Source organism: Canis aureus, chromosome 1 (genome assembly GCF_053574225.1).
Source record: "Canis aureus isolate CA01 chromosome 1, VMU_Caureus_v.1.0, whole genome shotgun sequence".
Classification (NCBI taxonomy): domain Eukaryota; kingdom Metazoa; phylum Chordata; class Mammalia; order Carnivora; family Canidae; genus Canis; species Canis aureus.
Window position 1 is genome coordinate 66,725,334 of NC_135611.1, and position 18,383 is coordinate 66,743,716.

The 18,383-nt window shown below is 39.8% G+C and overlaps 1 long non-coding RNA gene across 1 annotated transcript; it reads left to right on the forward strand.

Moving 5' to 3' along the window:
- Positions 1–8,925: 8,925 nt before the first annotated feature.
- On the forward strand, positions 8,926–15,060 carry LOC144286421 (uncharacterized). The gene is made up of 3 exons (XR_013354494.1): positions 8,926–9,037; positions 13,538–13,775; positions 14,655–15,060. It is a non-coding gene; the product is annotated as an uncharacterized LOC144286421 (long non-coding RNA).
- The last annotated feature ends 3,323 nt before the right edge of the window (positions 15,061–18,383 follow it).

Consider the following 18,383-nt stretch of genomic DNA (forward strand, 5'->3'; position numbering starts at 1 on the left):
AATACACTCAAACTTATTAGCAAAAAAGGAAATATAAATAAACCTACTTGGTCTATCATATCATGTCCACCATTCTTTTAAATATGAAAAAGTCTTGAGGCCCCGGTAACTTAGTTGGTCAAGCACATAGCTCTTGATTTTGGCTCAGGTCATGATCTCAGCATCACCATCCACTCAGCATGGATTCTGCTTGAGATTCATTCTCCCTCTCCCTCTGCTCCCCTTCACTCTCTTTCTCAAATAAATAAATAAAATCTTTTTAAAAAGTCTGATAAAACTATTTAAACAGGTGTGAAGCAACAGGAAGATTTATGTATGGCTGGTTGGATTATAAATAGCTACTCTCACAGGGCTGGGTGCCTGGGTGGCTCAGTCACTTAAGCATCTGACTCTTGATACTGGCTCAGGTCCTGATCGCTCTATTGTGAGATCAGGCCCCTGGTTGGGCTCCCCCCTAGGTGTGAAGTCTGCTTAAGATTCTCTCTCTCTACCTCTGCCCCTCCTCCCCCCACCTCTAAAAAGAAATCAAAATAAAAAGTAATAAATTGGTGCAATCATGTTAAGAAACAGTATAAAGTTATGCAGAAATGTTGTAAGAATGTAGTTTCTGCAATCTGGCACCTCCAAGCCGAAGAATAGAATTTCTTGTATGTTTACCAGGATGTGTGTTCATAGAGACATTTGTAATGTCAACAACTTAGAAATTACACAATTTAAGTGTTGGTACATATATTTATTCAATGGATTACTGTAGAGCAGCGAAAGTATATGAACTATACTTAAAAACAACATAGATGATTCTCAAAAATATGGAGATAAGCAAAAGAAGCAAATTACAAAATACATGCACAAAAAAATTTACACATGTAAGTTTAAAACATGTGAAACTAAGCAATCCATCATTTAAGGATGTGTGCACAGAAATGAAGGTAGGATGCAGAGCAAGGAAATGAGAACAAAATTCAGAATTGTGGTTAACTCTGAAAGCAAGAAAAAAAGTACTTTAGAACTAACTTCAATAACTGTTGATGTATCTAAATTCTAGTGTTTAAAGCAAAGCTCTGTCTTTTTTTTTTTTTTTCCTATATCTCTGCTTTCCTTTGTGTTGGCTTCAACTTTAGGCAGTCTCTCCATTTATAGAGGACTATCAGCATCTCCAGGCTTAGCAACCCCTAGGGCATAAAGACATCTGTTTTCTAGTAGTTCCAACAAAATTCTGGGTATTACTCTCATTGTTCCACATTGGGTCTTGAGTCCAGCCCTATAGTGTTCGTAGAGATGTGCAATTATCACTACCAGGTCTGGGCCATGTGTCAACTGCTCAAGCTTAAGTGACGGGGTCAATCCTGCTTGTCTACATGGACAGGATGGAGGGTTCATGGTCTTGCAAGGAAACTTAAGACTCTGTTACCAAAAAGCTCTGTTAATGATGTTGAGATGAACAGATGTTTACTTCAGTCTTAAGGCAAACAATGACTCTGTCTTTGAATGAAGTACCTGACAACTCTTAAATGGAGGCTGAGAATATGGGAAGTCTCTAAAATGCTCAGATGCTTTATTGAATTCTGACCAGAAATTAGCAGGTGGGAGGAAAGACGACCATCTATACAAGACGAGTTACCACAGCTCTGTGCAACACACTTTGGAAAAGCAGACTCAATTGGAGAAAGTGATGGAGTCAACTGACACCAAATCCTTAGTGGGAAAACTCAAATTTCATGAAAGATTCAAAATATTCCTAGAACTCTCATCAGTTACGAAGATTTTACTGCAGGGGGTAGAATGAGAAAAGACAAATTGGGTGGTTTCAGAGAACAGAAGTGAATTCTAGGGATAGGCTTTGAAGTATCAATTCAAACTTGGAGACCTGGCTTTGATACAGCCTCAACAAGTTGAATTCCTGATAAGCATGGCCCCAGGGAGTGGATAAAGCATGCTGCTAATCACAAGGGTCCTGAGGAGACATTCAGATTGAGGGACCGAGTCCGTACAAGGCAGGTGAGACCACTTGGGTACCCACATCCAGATTTATTGCACTCTCTAATCCAAATAGGACAGGAATAGAACAACAATAGCAAAAAAAAAACAACTTGAAACACAAAGTTTAAACTTTAAAATACAAAGCTCAGGAATTTGATCACTGGAAATACCCTATACCCATTTATTTTGGTTGTGGTAATCCATGTATCAGTTAGGATATTTTACCAATTTATCTGCAGATTTCCAGAGATTAGCAGTCCCAAGACGGCCAATTTAATTGCTCAACAATGTCAAGGTTTGATTCAATTCCTCTCACAACATTCCCTTAGCTTTACCTCTTGGGATGGCAGGATAGTTGTCCTGGCTTAAAGCATCACATCCTTGTAGTACAATGTCTAAAGGGAAAGAAAGTGGGTTGAGGGTTCTGAAGAGGGTCAATTAATCTATTACGAACTTCCATGACTTTAATGCTACCAAGATACCAGAGTAGTTATGAGACACCTCAACTACATGTTTTGTTTTTTGTTTTTTTAGAGATTATTCTACAACTTTGTTCATATTTCTACTTATTGGATTTAAAGTACAAAATGAGACAGAGTTGAATTGTTCTGAGATTACATTTGGGGAAGGGATTGATCTTCCTTGGGTGACAGAAAATTTTGAATGGAGAAACAGAAGTGAATGAGACTTGGCATTTTGAGGGACAGAAAAAATACTACATAGTTGGCAGGGAAGGAGCTTTATAGGATAGGAAGGTCTACTGTGGATTATTAATTCTGCCTACATAAGTGATGCTAAGTCTATTATTGTAGAATAGTTTTAATAGCCAGGTTATGGAAGCAATCCAAATGTCCACCCGTAGGAAAATGGGTAAAAAAAATGTGGTATATGTGTATGTATATATATACCCACACACGATACGACTCAGCCATAAAAAGGAATGAAATCTTGCCCTTTGCAACAACGTGGATCTGTCTAGACGATGTAATGCTAAGCAAACTAAGTCAGTCAGAGAAAGATAAATACCATATGATTTCACTCATATGTAGAATTTAAGAATAAAAAAAGATAGAGAAAGAAACAGAAAACTCCAGACTCTTTAATATAGAGAACAAACAGTGGGGGGATGCGTGCAGTAGGTGAAGGGGGCTGACTCTACACTTACCGTGATGAGCACTGACTACGGTACGGTATAGAACTGTCGCCTCACTGTATTGCACCCCTGAATCTAGTATAACACTGGGTGTTAATTATACTTGAATAAAAAAGTATAGAAATATATGGACTAAAAAGAGAAAGTCTGCCTTCACTTCCCTTTGTGCCATTTTCCAACACAGAGATGATCCTTCCTGATGGATCAACATGTTTACTTGCTGCCCTTTCTCATGAATATTTACTATAAATACACGGATTTGAAAAATTAAGTGTGATCATACTATATGTATGGCCCTGCAAAGTTCTTTATTTTAATTTAACACTCTGAGCTAAGTGTCTTTTCTCGTAAGTCACATGGAGTTACCTCACTCTTCAACTGCTGCCTAGTCCACCATACAATGACTGTTCCAATATATTTAAAAGATTTAAGTTGTGTCTAACTTTCTATTACAAATAATAATGTAAAAACCTCACTTTGTACATATGCCCTCTTGCTCCTGTGTTTTCTATGGAATGGATGGATATTCAGAAGTCAGTTACTGACTGAAGTATATATTCCTTTAACTTTTTAGAAAATTTGCCCTTTACTTTCTGAGGTCATGATTAATACACTTCCTACAAATGAATGGTACGTGAGAAAAATTATTTTTCCTCCTTTTGCCAAAACTAGACATCTTTTACACCAATAAAAAATAAATTTATATATATAAAAAAACTAGACATCTTTTAAATTGTTGCCATTATGTTACATAAAAAAACTATATGTCATTTTTACTTAATACACATGTCCCTGGCTTTTAGCAACATTGAACATCTTTTAAATGTATTTTTATACTTATATTGTCTCTGTCTTTTACTTATTTTTTGATTAGATTCAACAGTACTTGTTGACTTTAAGGAGTTTTAAAATATTCTGGATAATGCTTTTTCTGTATTCTTCTATAAATATATTCTTCAGACTGGCTTTTGCCTTTTAACTTCATGGTTTTCTGCACAACATTTTAATTAGTATGCTGATAATTTTTTCATCATTATATCATTAGCTGTTGGGGTTTGCATCTAGCTTAGAAATGTTTTCTCGTTACAAAACTATAATTATATTCTCCTGCTTAGTTTCATTTCAAATACGATTTTGTTTTGTTTTTATTTTGAACAATTAGTTGTTAGAAACAGATCTGGAAGTTGTTTTCATGAATGATGTGAAATAGTAATTTAAGCATGTTTTAAGTAAATGAATGAACCGGTTATTCTTTCACAAATGGCCTTGTGATAGTAATTGTTGTCTTCTTCCAATGATGATGATGATGACGGTGATGACAATATCTGTGGTTGCTATCAAAGTTTAACCTTTCAAGTGTTTTATGTGAATTAACTAATTTAATTTGAAAAATAAGTAAGTTCTGTTATTATCCCCATTTTGCACATTAGGAAATTAAGATTCAGTGAGATTGAATCGTTTTCCCAAAGTAACATAGCCAGCTGGTGTCAGAATCAGATCTGACCCCAGCCAGGCTGGCTCTAAAATGCACGCTCGTAGCTCTCATACTATGTTTATAACATTCTGAATTCCAATAATAATAGATGTCTTTTCTGTACTAGCTGCTTAGTTCATGGACCTATTCCTGTGTTAATGTATGCTATTTTAATTACTCTGAATTCAAGACCATTGATATCTGGTGGGGCATATCCTCTCATTTATTTAAATATTTTCTTGTCTCTTTCGATTTTGTCCATGTGAACTTTAGAATTAGTTTATCAAGTTTTTTGGAAATCTTTCTTGATTATCTGACTTTATACAATTACTTGAGAAAATTAATCTCTCTAATATTCGAGTATTTTTTACATAAGAACATAATCTATCCATTGATTTTGACTTTTTAAAATTGGTCCTTTACAGTGTTTCTTTTCATTATTATTATTATTATTATTATTATTATTATTATTTTTTTTTTTTTTTTTTTTGCTATAGTCTTGCACTTTCTTTTGGTTTTACTTTCAGGTCTTCCAAAATATCTGTTTCAGTTGTAAACAGCATATTTTCAATGATATTTTCCAATTGTGTATTATTATGTATGAAAACTATAATCAGTTGATTTTTGTCTCTGCCATATAGCTGAATGATCTTGTAAATTCTGTTTTTCCATTTACTATTTTAAGTGTCTTTTAGAAATGAAGACTGTGAAAACCTTTTGGATTTCCTTAGAAATGAAGAATACAAAATTGTTATACAAATGAATAATTTAAAAAAGAAGGGCAAAGAGGACTATTATGGTCCTTGAATCTACCCATTAAAGTAGATAAATTTTATGTGTTTTGAGCCAGCCCATGTAGGTGTGAAACAATTTTCTTCACTTGAATTTTTTCTTTGCTGCCTTTTTTGGGCTTTCTCTTTTGTATAAAAAAAAGTCTAAGAAAAAATTGTATGTCAATTTACATTATTATGATAATCTCAAATCTTGCTTATGCAACTAAAGGCAACATTCACTCAAAGTGAAAACATCAGCATTGTGCAATGATTTCTTGATGACTTGTCAATCTCAGCATCTTTAAAAGGCAAAAATTTCATACTATGAATGTCATTGATGGTCTAAGGCAACCTAAGAATATTTCATCTAAAATACACACACACACACACACACACACACACACACGCGCGCACACGAGCACCACATTAACGTATACTTCTGAAGTCTGGAGAACAAAATGAGCAAATCATAAAGTGGTGGCAACCATTTTAAATGAAATGCTCCATTTAGACCAAGAACATCTTGCCAGGAGAAGAAAACAAGCGTAACAGTAGGTTTTAGTGGTTTATAAAAATATGCTACCTTTGCAGAATGACTCAAACTTGATAGAGTTTCCATATGTTGCTATTTTTAAGATCCTTATCACAAAGTGATAATGGTTTAAGTCAGAAATATTTTCAAGAAACTTAAAACAACAATCTGTGCTTGATAAAAGGAGTATTTACAAGGGCTAATTATTAATATTTTCCTTTAAACAATTGAAATCCATCTTCATTTTTGAAAAAGATTTTATTTATTTATTCATGAGAGACTCAGAGAGAGGCAGAGACATAGGCAGAGGGAGAAACAGGCTCCATGGAGGGAGCCCAGTGTGGGGCTTGATCCCAGGACCCCGGGGTCACGACCTGAGCTGAAGGGAGATGCCCAACCCCTGAGCCACCCAGGCGTTCTTCAGATTATTATCTTCAGATTATTAAAGGCTATTGCTAATGTGGAATTGGTGATACAGCATTGAGTAGAGTTGAACAAAATCAGTTAAGACAGTGTCTTCAAAAGAAGGGAAAGGAAACATCTGTAAGGGGAGCAAATGAGAGGGGAGGAGGCAGATATTAGAGGTGAGGGACAGTATGGTGGAGTAATGGAAGTGTGAGTGAGAGTACCTGGGAAACAACCCATTAGAAAAGAGGAAGCAGATGGGAGAGAGAGCTTGGAAAAAATAAAATGGATTACTTGGTTGATGATTAGATAGGCACAGAGATGCAAGTTCAAAAGCTAAGTTGAAGGACAAGTTTCTATCATTTACAAGGAATTTTTTAGACTAGCACACCTCTTTTATTCAAGGCACTATAAAGAGAATGAAGTCTCATTGGAAAAAAAATTCTTAATTTCCCCGACAAGGTGCATGATAAATTATGTTTTCTCCATATAATGCAATTATTTTAGCTGCCATAGAAGAGAAAATATTCACAACATATTTCATTGTAAACTAGGTGATAAGACTATGTATTGTAAAATCCATTTGCAAATATTTTGTGTATGTAAGTATGCTAGTAAAATGTGCAATATGTTGACACCCCCCAAAGTCCCCAAAGCCCCATGCATCCTATAACTCATAAAAATTGTACAAAATATATGCAAATACTACAACTGCTTGATTTAATACCTAAGAACTAAAATTCAAGAACAAGTATTTGACTAAGTCAATGTTTAGTGGATTCCTATCTTGGGCTGAGAGATATATGTATGTATATGCACACACACAGATACACATGCACATATACATTTACACACATATATACACATATATACACACACAAGCATGCAGCTTTATACATATTATATATACACACACCACATATATAGATCACACACACACTATATACACACACTCTCCAAAAGGATGAAGTTTTTTGTGCTTTTGGGAGGACCCTCTTACCCTCACAGACTCCTTTTCCAAAAACATTTTAAAGTAATGTAAGAAAATGTTGGAGAGGATGCGGAGAAAAGGGAACCCTCTTACACTGTTGGTGGGAATGTGAACTGGTGCAGCCACTCTGGAAAACTGTGTGGAGGTTCCTCAAAGAGTTAAAAATAGACCTGCCCAAGACCCAGCAATTGCACTGTTGAGGATTTACCCCAAAGATTCAGATGCAGTGAAACACCGGGACACCTGCACCCCGATGTTTCTAGCAGCAATGTCCACAATAGCCACACTGTGGAAGGAGCCTCGGTGTCCATCAAAAGATGAATGGATAAAGAAGATGTGGTCTATGTATACAATGGAATATTCCTCAGCCATTAGAAACGACAAATACCATTTGCTTTGACATGGATGGAACTGGAGGGTATTATGCTGAGTGAAGTAAGTCAATCGGAGAAGGACAAACATTATATGTTCTCATTCATTTGGGGAATATAAATAATAGTGAAAGGGAATATTAGGGAAGGGAGAAGAAATGTGTAGGAAATATCAGAAAGGGAGATAGAACATAAAGACTCCTAACTCTGGGAAACGAACTAGGGGTGATGGAAGGGGAGGAAAGCGGGGGTTGGGGGTGAATGGGTGACGGGCACTGAGGGGGGCACTTGACGGGATGAGCACTGGGTGTTATTCTGTATGTTGGTAAATTGAACACCAATAAAAATAAATTTATTATTAAAATAAAGTAATGTAAGATATTTTATAATATGAATGCTTGCTTGCTTATTTGTTTGTTTTTTATTTATTTATTTTAGAGAGAGCATGAGCTGGTGTGAGTTAGGGGGGGCGGGCAGAGGGAGAAGGAATCTTAAACAGGTTCGTCCCCCAGCACAGAGCCAGACGCAGGGCTCAATATCACAACCCCGACATCATGACCAAAATCAAGAGTCGCAACCAACTGAGCCACCCAGGCACCCCATAGTCATGCATATTTTATAACTTTCTCACGATGTTGATTTAGCGTTTTTAAAGTTCAAAGGAATTAAAGAAGATAAAGCTCCTGCTTTCAAGTTTACATTGCAGAGTATAAGTGATGTACACGTCTAAGAAAGCATAAGAGTAAGCGCAAATTAGGCTGGTGCTGCCCTTACGCAGGTGCTGAGGGGACTCACAGGCAAGGCTCTTCGTGAGGGAGAGTATCATGGGATAGGAAACTCAGGCTGGCCCTGAAAGATCTACAGGCTTGACCCATCTATTGGCTGCCCCTGGCTGACATGATCTCTTTCCACTTTAATCCTGATGTTTTATTCTTTTCATTTTTTTCATTTAGCACTTACTGAACATCTCTTATACCCCAAGTATGGAACGGTAGCAGCATTCATTGCACTTCCAGCATATGTTGTAAGAGTCTTGAGAACCAGGGCCATGTTTCATTCATAGTTATACCCCTGCTGTACCTCTGTATCTATTTACTAATCCTTGCTTACAAAGGTAATTTATTCATAAACATTTACATATTTGAATTATATTGCTATGTTATCAGAAATATATATATATATTCTTTTTCTCATATAGATGGTTATAAATGCATGAGGAATCTTACATGTTTTTATATCCTTCCAGTATCTTTCTTAGGATTTGGCAAATTATGAATTCTTCATACATATCCTCCATTGAATGAGCGTGCTGTGGCCTGGCAGATGGATCAAAACAAAGAAGTAAGAGATACAGACAGGTAGGGAAGGAACCAAAGTGAAAGATGGAGAATCTTTCTGTTAAGGGGGAGTTGGTATCTTCAGCCGTTCTCCAATATCAGTAATAGAAACTCCATCTTTCCAGTTACTTAGCTCAAAATCTTTGACTCCTCTCTTTCTTCTCACATACACACCTCAAACAAGCAGGCAAACCTGTCAGCTCTAAATGCAACATGAATTCCAAAGAGGCCCATTGCTCACAGCTTGCTGCTAACCCCTGCAGCCCAAAGGGAAATCCTCATTTACCACAAAGGATCTCCCTGCTTCTACCTCCGTTCTTTCTCATCGGAGTAATGTCCACGAGGTGACCAGAGTGATCTTTTCCATTATAAGTCAGCATGTCACTCCTCCGCTCGACCCTTGAAATGGCTTGCCAAGTCCCCCAGAGCAAAACCCATGGCATGTGTGTGGCGGGGACGGTCCTCCATGATCTGGATCCCCTGCTCTCTCTGTCCTGCCCTCTTCCCACTCTCCCTTTACACCGGCCTCCTTACTCTTCCTGAAACACTACAAACACATCTATGACTTATTATTTTTGAAGCACTGTTTCCACTCTGTTTAAGAAAGCTCTTCCCCAGGTGGTGCGTGGGTGGCTCAGTGGTTGAGCTTTTGGTTTTGGCCCAGGTCAAGCGATCCAGCTCCACCTTGAGCTCCGCACTGGGCGTGAAGTCTGCTTCAGATTCCCTCTCTTGCTCCCTCTCCCTCCCACTCACTGTCACTCTCACTCAGAGAGCACGAGTGGGGGTGAAGGGCAGAGGAAGAGGGAGCAGGGAGCCTGATGATTCCAGGACCCCCAGAGCATGGCCTGAGCCAAAGTCAGACCCTTAACCAAATGAGCACCAGGTGCCTTGATACCTAAAATCTTAAAAAATAAAATAAAATAAAATAAAATAAAATAAAATAAAATAAAATAAAATAAAATAAAATAAAAATAAAAGAAAGCTTTTCTCCAGAATAGTAGCTGGCTTCATCTCGATATCTCCTCTGGTCTTTTCAAATGCCACCTTCTGACAGTCCCAACATTTTGACACTTTATACAAATATATGCCCTTTCAACAATTTCTATCTTTTCTATTGTGCTTTAGTTTTTATTCTTCATAGAATGTCTTTTTTTAAAAAAATTTATTCACGAGAGACAGAGAGAGAGAGGCAGAGACACAGGCAGAGGGAGAAGCACTGCAGGGTGCTTCTCACTCCCCTGTGGGGAGCCCGATGGGAGACTTGATCCCAGGATTCCAGAATCATGCCCCAAGGCAAAAGCAGACGCTCAACCGCTCAGCCACCCAGGCATTCCGAATTTGTTTCTGTCGAACAGTTTTTGTGCTGATTGATTTGTTCTGTGTCTACCTCCCTGCTCTAGGATGAGAGCTGCGAGATGGTAGACCTTTGGGTTTTTATCATTGCTCTGTTTTGGGGACCCAGGACAGAGGACTAGAGTAAACACTCAAAGTTTTATGTATTTATGGAATGAATGAATGAATAAAAAATAAATGCATAAATAAAAAAGAGAGAATTGATGGAGGTTTCAAATGCCAAAATGGAGTTTTGGTTTGATGTGAGAAGCAATAGAGTTATGCTCTGGGTCCTTGAGGAAGGAAGCAGGGGTTACGTACAGTCCGAGAGAACAAATCTGAAGGAGACAGAGTAAAGGAGGGATTGCTGGGATCCAACCTGAAGTCGCTGGAGTCTGGTTCAGGAGAAGAGTTATGGAAATGGAGAAAAAGCAATGGATTCAAATGGGACTAAAGCGAATTGGCTGAATTAACTCTAGTGGGTGGAGGGAAGTAGCCCTCATGGATATCCCAGATACTATGACCTTAGAGAACTACTGTCCCACTCCCAACAAGGGAGAAGTTGGAAGAGATGACACTGGTGTTCAGGAGGAAGAACTATGGTTTATAACTTTAAAAAAAATTTTTTTTATTGAAAAGCTGTAGGGAAGAATGAATGAGAACAAAAATTTCACACCCATAACGGACTTTTTCAAACCAAGATTTACTTTTTTATTTTATATTCTTCCTCCACATATCAGACCGCCCTAGTGTGACCTGGCTGCTAACTAGCAGAGAGGTGATTCTGTAATGCTCCACGTGAATGTGGGGTATGTTCCTGCTCCGTCTGACTCAGAAAACTGAGATGAGTCCCCAGGTTCTCTCTGGCCCCGCCATCCCGGCTGTGTTCCCCTTGTTGGGGACCACACTGGCATATGATTTCTCAGGAGCCTATGTTTTTCCACCGAGATATAGAATAAGAGAGAAAGACCCAAACTGGTTAACTACTTTGCACTCAAACCCTAACATCTTTGGCTATTTTCTTTGAGGATGTCAGAAATATATGTCAAATCTATGAGTTCATAAGGGAGGAACCAAGACCACTATAAATTTTTTTTTTTAAGACCTCTATAAGTTAATGGGATAAAGGCGTATGCCCTTCACAGCCAGTAGCACAATGTCTGGAAAGGCTGAGCCATCTAGTCTTGCAAGACTGAAATGATGGCTGGGAGAAGTAATATCCATCCCATTTCCAGGGAGGTGCATCCCTTGAAGATTCTACTTAATCCTTATGGATCACGAGCTTTGAACTTATTCTCCTTATTTTGCCTTTTTCTTTCTTTGCCTCTTCCCCCTTTAGGTATCATTACCTACCGCGGGAGTTAGACTTGAGCAGATAGTAGGGTAAGGCCTGAAACTGCTTGGCTATGCTTTTGAATGGAAGAGTAAGTCACCACCTCGATTAGTAAGAATTCTGGTGGTCAAAGTGGTGACAGCTCAATTCAAACCATCTGTGGCCAAAAGGGGTATTTATCAGGGGGATGCTTTGTTGTCAAATGTGGTTAAAGAAGTATAACTAATCAACCTCTGGGAGAGCAGGGCTGTCACTGACTCCAGGAACAGCTGGGCTTGGGGACATGAGCATTAACTACCAGGGCTCAATCTTGGCCTCTTATTTCTGCTTCTCTGCTTTTCGTTTTTTTAGGGTTGTTGTTGTTGTTGTTGTTTTTCGTACTTGAGGTCAGCTTCCTGCACTGCTTCTCTGGCATCTGCATTCCCCTGTTTGGTGCTCCCACCACCAGGGAAGCACTAGCTAGCTTTTCTCAATTCTAGCTTTAAAAAAAAAAAAATCCCAGGAAGGGATTCTGAGTTGCTCTTTAGGTTCCAGACTCACCCTTGCCATATTCATCCAGGGGCAAGAGGTCACGATGTAGGGTCCTGCAAGAGAGCCAAGTCTTCTGGTCATTTCATAGATGGGCAAACATAGATGAGGCACAAGGGGGACAACTGACTCATCTAAGGGCACTTGGCTAGTACAATACTATTTGATCAGTTTCTGGAGAAGTCATTAAATAAATATTATCATTGGACTTGGAATCATTGAAAGAAACCATATGGAAAGAGCCTGGAACAGCAGTAAAATCCAGGGGAGCCGACTGCCTTTCCTCGGTTTCACAGTACCATCTAGTGGTAATCCAGGACATTTCATCACTCGTCATGTTTCACGCTCATCACTGAGGAAGTTTTATTTTGCGTAATGGGATCTTTAGAAAGGGATCATAAATTGGAGATATATTTACAGTCACATATTTACATATTTTATGGGCCCAGTAAGAGAAGAGCATACATGTATTTATTTATTTATTTATTTATTTATTTATGATTTAATCACTAATTTGAGAGAGAGAGAGAGAGAGAGAGAGAGAACAAGACTGGGGGGAGAAGCAGAGGGAGAGAATCCCAAGCAGCCACCCCGGCTGAGTGTGGAGCCTGACGTGGGGCTTGATCCCACCACCCGTGAGACTGTGACCTGAGCCCACACCAAGACTCGGCCACCCAACCCACTGAACGCCTGAGACACCCTGACAACAGCATATATTTAAAGGGTTTTTCCAAGCAGTATTCAAGAAACCAGCTTTCTGGTGCTGGTGCTGATAATGATTTTGACATTTTCAAAAAACTGGGATAAGTTTTCTCATGAGCAAATAGGCATCTGCTGGTAGCCGCAGTATCAGGTGAGCCGTATGTCAAGGTCTATGCGGTCAGGTTGGTGTGCGAGCCTTGTTTCTGGGAAATGAGTAATTGCTCCTAAGGATGAAGGAAGGAGTAGACTTGCGCAGGTGCCCTTCCTGAGGACGCGCCCAACTACCCCACAGCTGGCGCTGGGGCTTCTGTGCAGTTGGCAGGAGGGTGCGAGAGACACCATGGGGTGCAGGGCCCGCCAGGCCGCCTGCTCGAGGATCCACCTGCCCACCCTGGTCCCACCACCAATTTTGATACAGTCCTAGCCACGCGGGTCTCTTTTATAAATGCATTTTTCAATAATAGAGTTCTGGCATTTTTTATTTCTACCTATTACAGCACAATTTTAAGGGAAGGGACACCTGACAGGCTGATGCAAACCTATTAAGCATGTGACTGAATATTTTGAAGATAACATTTAGTTCATCGTTTCATGTTTTTTAGTCCAGTCTTGTGCTTCTGTTGCAGAAATGATGCTTCATAGTGCACGTGATCACTGGCTGTGCTCCCGGAGCACTAGATGTCGGACAAGAGACTCTACGGATCTTGAGAGAGTGCACCAGGCCTCGCTCCCTCAGACGGGAACCAAGCTAATGCGCACGACTCCCCAGAGTTTTGGCAAGGCCGTTCAAATCTTGATATGCTCCCCAAGGGGAAAAGTCATAAGAAAGTTGGCGACTCAAACACGTTGTTTTCTCACCTTGAGGTGACAAGTCTTGATCATATGTGGAAATGTTATTATGCCCTTTCCCCAGGTTTTTTTTTTTTTTTAATTTAAAAAAAAAAGAGCTTCCACTCCAGCTAGTTAATGAGTTTAATTTTCAATTCCTGTATCAACCACCAGCATGGGAGCAGTTTTTAGTGGCACCGGGAAACTAAGTGTTAATGGGTGCAATCGATGGAGTAGGAAGATTTAAAATTAGACACACTTTGAGTGCTTATCACATTTGTGTGGAAGCGAGATGTTTTTTATTTTATTTTGCTTATTTTTAGTAGGCTCCATGCCCAATGAGGAGCCCAATGTGAGGCTTGAACTTACATCCCTGAGGTTAAGACCTGACCTGAGACCAAGAATCAGACACTTAACTGACTGAACCCCAGATGCCTCTAAAAGTTGCTGTTGTTGTTGTTGTTATGGTTGTTTTTATTTTTTATTCTTTAATGGTTTTTAAAAAGATTTTATTTATTCATGAGAGACACAGAGAGAGAGGCAGAGACACAGGCAGAGGGAGAAGCAGGCTCCATGCAGGGAGCCCGATGTGGGACTCGATCCCAGGACCCCGGGGTCACGCCCTGAGCCAAGGGCAGATGCTCAACCCCTGAGTCTCCCAGGCACCCCAAACGTTGTTGTTGTAATGGAACCTCAAAACTAAATACACCTGTAGCCATCAACATATTTCTTTAGGCTAAATTCGGGGGTGACATATTTTATTAGTCTATCTGGAACATCATTGAAACCATCTGGCTTCCAAATAAGTCATTTTAAAATGCCTCATGTTGACCATAATTTTTAAAATGTTCCAGAAGCAGGGTAGAAAGCAGAAGCTCTTGCAACAGTTCCCCCTTTTCTCTCCTTTCCTTGTAGAGAAATTTGGAGGCGACACAGAGATCTCCTGGGATTCCCCGGGAATTAGCATTTATCAAGTTGGGGAGCCTGGAGAGGAGCATTTGGCGGATCCCCCGCTCAGTGGCCAAGCAGGATGGGGGACTCGGGCCACCTCCCAAGCCCGGCAGGCAGCCTGCCCCGGTGAGGACACTGAGCACCGCTGTTCACCGATGTGGCCTGACGGAGCAGGGCTCACGGGGCCTCTCATCCTAGAGGCTCAGACGCCTCACGGCCACGGCCAGGTGTTTCAGGGCAGACGATAGCAGGACCCTATTTGAGTGAAAGCCCAGAAAGGTGTGAGGGGAGACTGGCAGTGGGACTTCGAGAACGGCCGGATCTGCTCAGTCGCCAGCAGAGCACCGAAGTCATCATGTCCTTGGAGTGAGAAGGGTCTCAATTTGAAGGGCATCCAATAAATTCGGGAGTTCAGTGGGTTTCTATGTCCCATTTTTCTAATTTATCTTCCGTGTTTAACAACTTTTTATGGCAAAAATATATGTCCATTACTAGGTTCTGCTCTTGGTGACATAATTTGATAGACTTCTGGTAATCTGGGGTTATTCACCAATAATTTACCCCAGTATTTCTGCAATTACATATTTTTATTAACTCTTTAAAGAACTCTTTTTTTCTTTTTTGCCCTTGATGTAGCTTTTATTTTTCTGAGGTACTGATCTATACTCTAACTTTTAGTTACTAGACTTAAAGTAAATATATTGATTATTCAAAAAGCCAAACTGGTTTGAAAGTTGTTGTTGTTGTTGTTTTTTTTACTATATGCCAAATAAATTTGACTCTCCTTTTTTCTACATATACCCAATTGGATTTTTCCTCTTTTTAGCCCTCCTTTCTTTCTTTCATATTCCTTCTTTCCTTTCTCCCCCACTTCTTTTCTTTCTTTCTCTTCCTTCCATCTTTCCTTCCTTCCATCCTTTCTTGGTTAAAGCTTTCTAAACAATGCTGAACAGTAGGCAATGGTGCAGTCTCATCCTACTTATTCTTTGTGATTTTAATGTGATTAGCTAGATTTGGGTTTACTCTGTTTTTCAATAAAGTATAATATTTGCTGTTGGGATCACTTTCCAGTGTACCATCTGGGCCAAGTGCAAGAGAGGAGTGACACCCTGATGACCAGCTTCCATGCATTTCTGAAGGCCACAGCAGGGCAAGGTTGAGAACTCCCTTTCCCCTCCCCACTCATCACAGGTCTTGCTTCAGGTTACGATGGCAGGCACTCCTTGCCCCTTGGAGCTCAACCATCTTTTCAGATCTTTCTGAAAACTCTCCATTGACTCTCCACATGGGCTGGTGAACTGCTGGTTGGTTTGCCATTTACCAAGTTAATTCATCAGAATCATGTCTTGCAGAAATTGCTTGAAGTCACTCTTTCCTGATTTTCTCTTGTACTGTCACCAAATATTTCTTTCAATTATGAATGGAAATTACGTAAACCAATCAGCTCAGCCAACTAGGTCGAAAGGGCTTGTGGTTCTTTTAAAAAATAAAATCTATCATGTCCGGATCTCAAGTGTCAAAACTTAAGTGAAACTTCTCTAAGTAATAAGGACAGATGGAAATAATACATTAAAACTCAGCTCCTGCTGCACATCAGTGATGATAGCTTGCCTTAAAATTTTTATTCTGGGGGCTTCTGGGTGGTTCAGTAGGTGAAGCGTCTGCATTTAGCTCAGGTCATGATCCTGGGGTCCTGGGGTCGAGCCCACATCAGGCTGCTCAGTGGGGTGTCTGTTTCTCCTTCTCCCTTTCCCTTTGCCTCCTCTCCTGCTTGTTTGCACATACACACACACACACACACACTCTCTCTCTCTCTCTCCCAAATACATACAATCTTTTTTTAAAAAAAGGCTATTCTGCTCAACTTAACTAACATTTAATTAAGAGCTGTGATTCCCAAGTGAAAATATGAATATAAATTGGTTGTCTCTTTCCAAAAAAAGCAAACACTAAGCACATGTGTTGAAAGGGTGCTTTTTATTTGAATTAGTCTATGAATTATGTTCCCTTTTTTGTTGGCACAGAACCTTCCTAGGAAGCAACAGTGAATTTTATTCTATTTTAAAGATTTTCTTTCTTTCTTTCTTTCTTTCTTTCTTTCTTTCTTTCTTTCTTTCTTTCTTCTTTCTTTCTTTCTTTCTTTCTTTCTCTTTCTTCTTTCTTTCTTTCTTTCTTTCTCTTTCTCTCTCTCTTTTCTTTCTTCCTTCCTTCCTTCCTTCCTTCCTTCCTTCGTTCCTTCCTTCCTTCCTTCCTTTCTTTCTTTCTTTCTTTTCTTTCTTTCTTTCATTTCTTCCTTTTTTTCCAAGCAAGGGGGGCAGCAGAGGGAGAGGGAGAAGTAAACTCCCTATTGAGCAGGGAGCCCGATGTGGGGCTCAGATCATGACCTAAGTGGAAGGTAGATGCTTAATAGACCGAGCCACCCCAGCACTCTGCATAGTCATTGGAGGGGGAAAGTCCTCTCTTATGAGTCTCTCTGAATAACAAGTATTTTCCAGGGGAGCCACTGTAGGTTCGTGCATATCGATGCCTGATTTTCCAACAGATGTACTACAGCTTTTAAGTGGGACATGTGTCTTGCAAGCAGGTGTGCTAGGGGTACAAACTATCATACCTGCATTTAATGCATGGTTCTCTTACAGGGTTGAGTTGAGTCCTTATCTCTTGTCTTCTTGAAGGACAGAATTCAGTTGACAAATGGTGACACTGAAACAGCAAAGAGGCTTTATGGACTGAAGTGGAAGTAGATTCTCAGAAACGGATAGCGGGCAGCCCTGCAGGTGGTAACCACACTGTCTGCTTTTGTTTTCCAGGCCTATATAGACCCTTGATGGGAGGCGGGGGAAGGTTTCTCAGGTTCCTTCCTTTTATGATTGACAGAGGATTCCTTTTTCCAGGGCCCACATGCTGGCCTGACATTTTTCCATGATCCTCTGGAAAAGCCCAGGGGAGGAGGGCAAATGGTAATGTAAATGGTATGGCAATTATGTGTTAATGTCAAGAGGTCACCTCAGGACACCAGAAGGTTCTTTCCATGCATATCCATCTAGAAAGTCCCTATGGTTCCTACATCCTGGTTATCAGGATGTTGGTGACCATAGCCTAGGCAAATGCTGAGGTGGGCTTCTGACCGGTAGGTGTGGTCCTCCACCAAGGCTGGCCCCATCTCACACCCCTAGGCCCTCTGCTGCTTATGTCTAAACTTTCTACTAATTCCATTTCTAACCCAACATGTGATTTGGGGCAAATCACATCTCTGGATTGTACTTTGGTTTCATAAAATGTGTTTTGGGTTATATGATATTTCATGTCACTTCCTGTTCTAAAATGTAAAACCCTTGCTCATCTCAAAGTGCCTTCCCTATCATTTATGGCTTATGATTGTGGTCCATTAGCTACTGGGAGAGGGAAAAAGGCAGAATGGGTAATTGTTAATTCAATATTGATAGGAAATTAAATCCTAGCCCAAGTATGTGTTTTATTTTTCTCCTCTAGTCCACTTTATTTTTTATTTTTTTAACATTTAATAACCCCTTCAGTTGTTTCTTCCATCCACCCCCCACTCTTGAAACCCCTGCCTCTGGCAAGGACCATCCATTCTTTTTATCTGTGACATTGTTCTTTTTTGTTTGTTTTAGATTCTACATATAAGAGACATCATACAGTATTTGCATTTCTTTTACTGATGTACTTCAC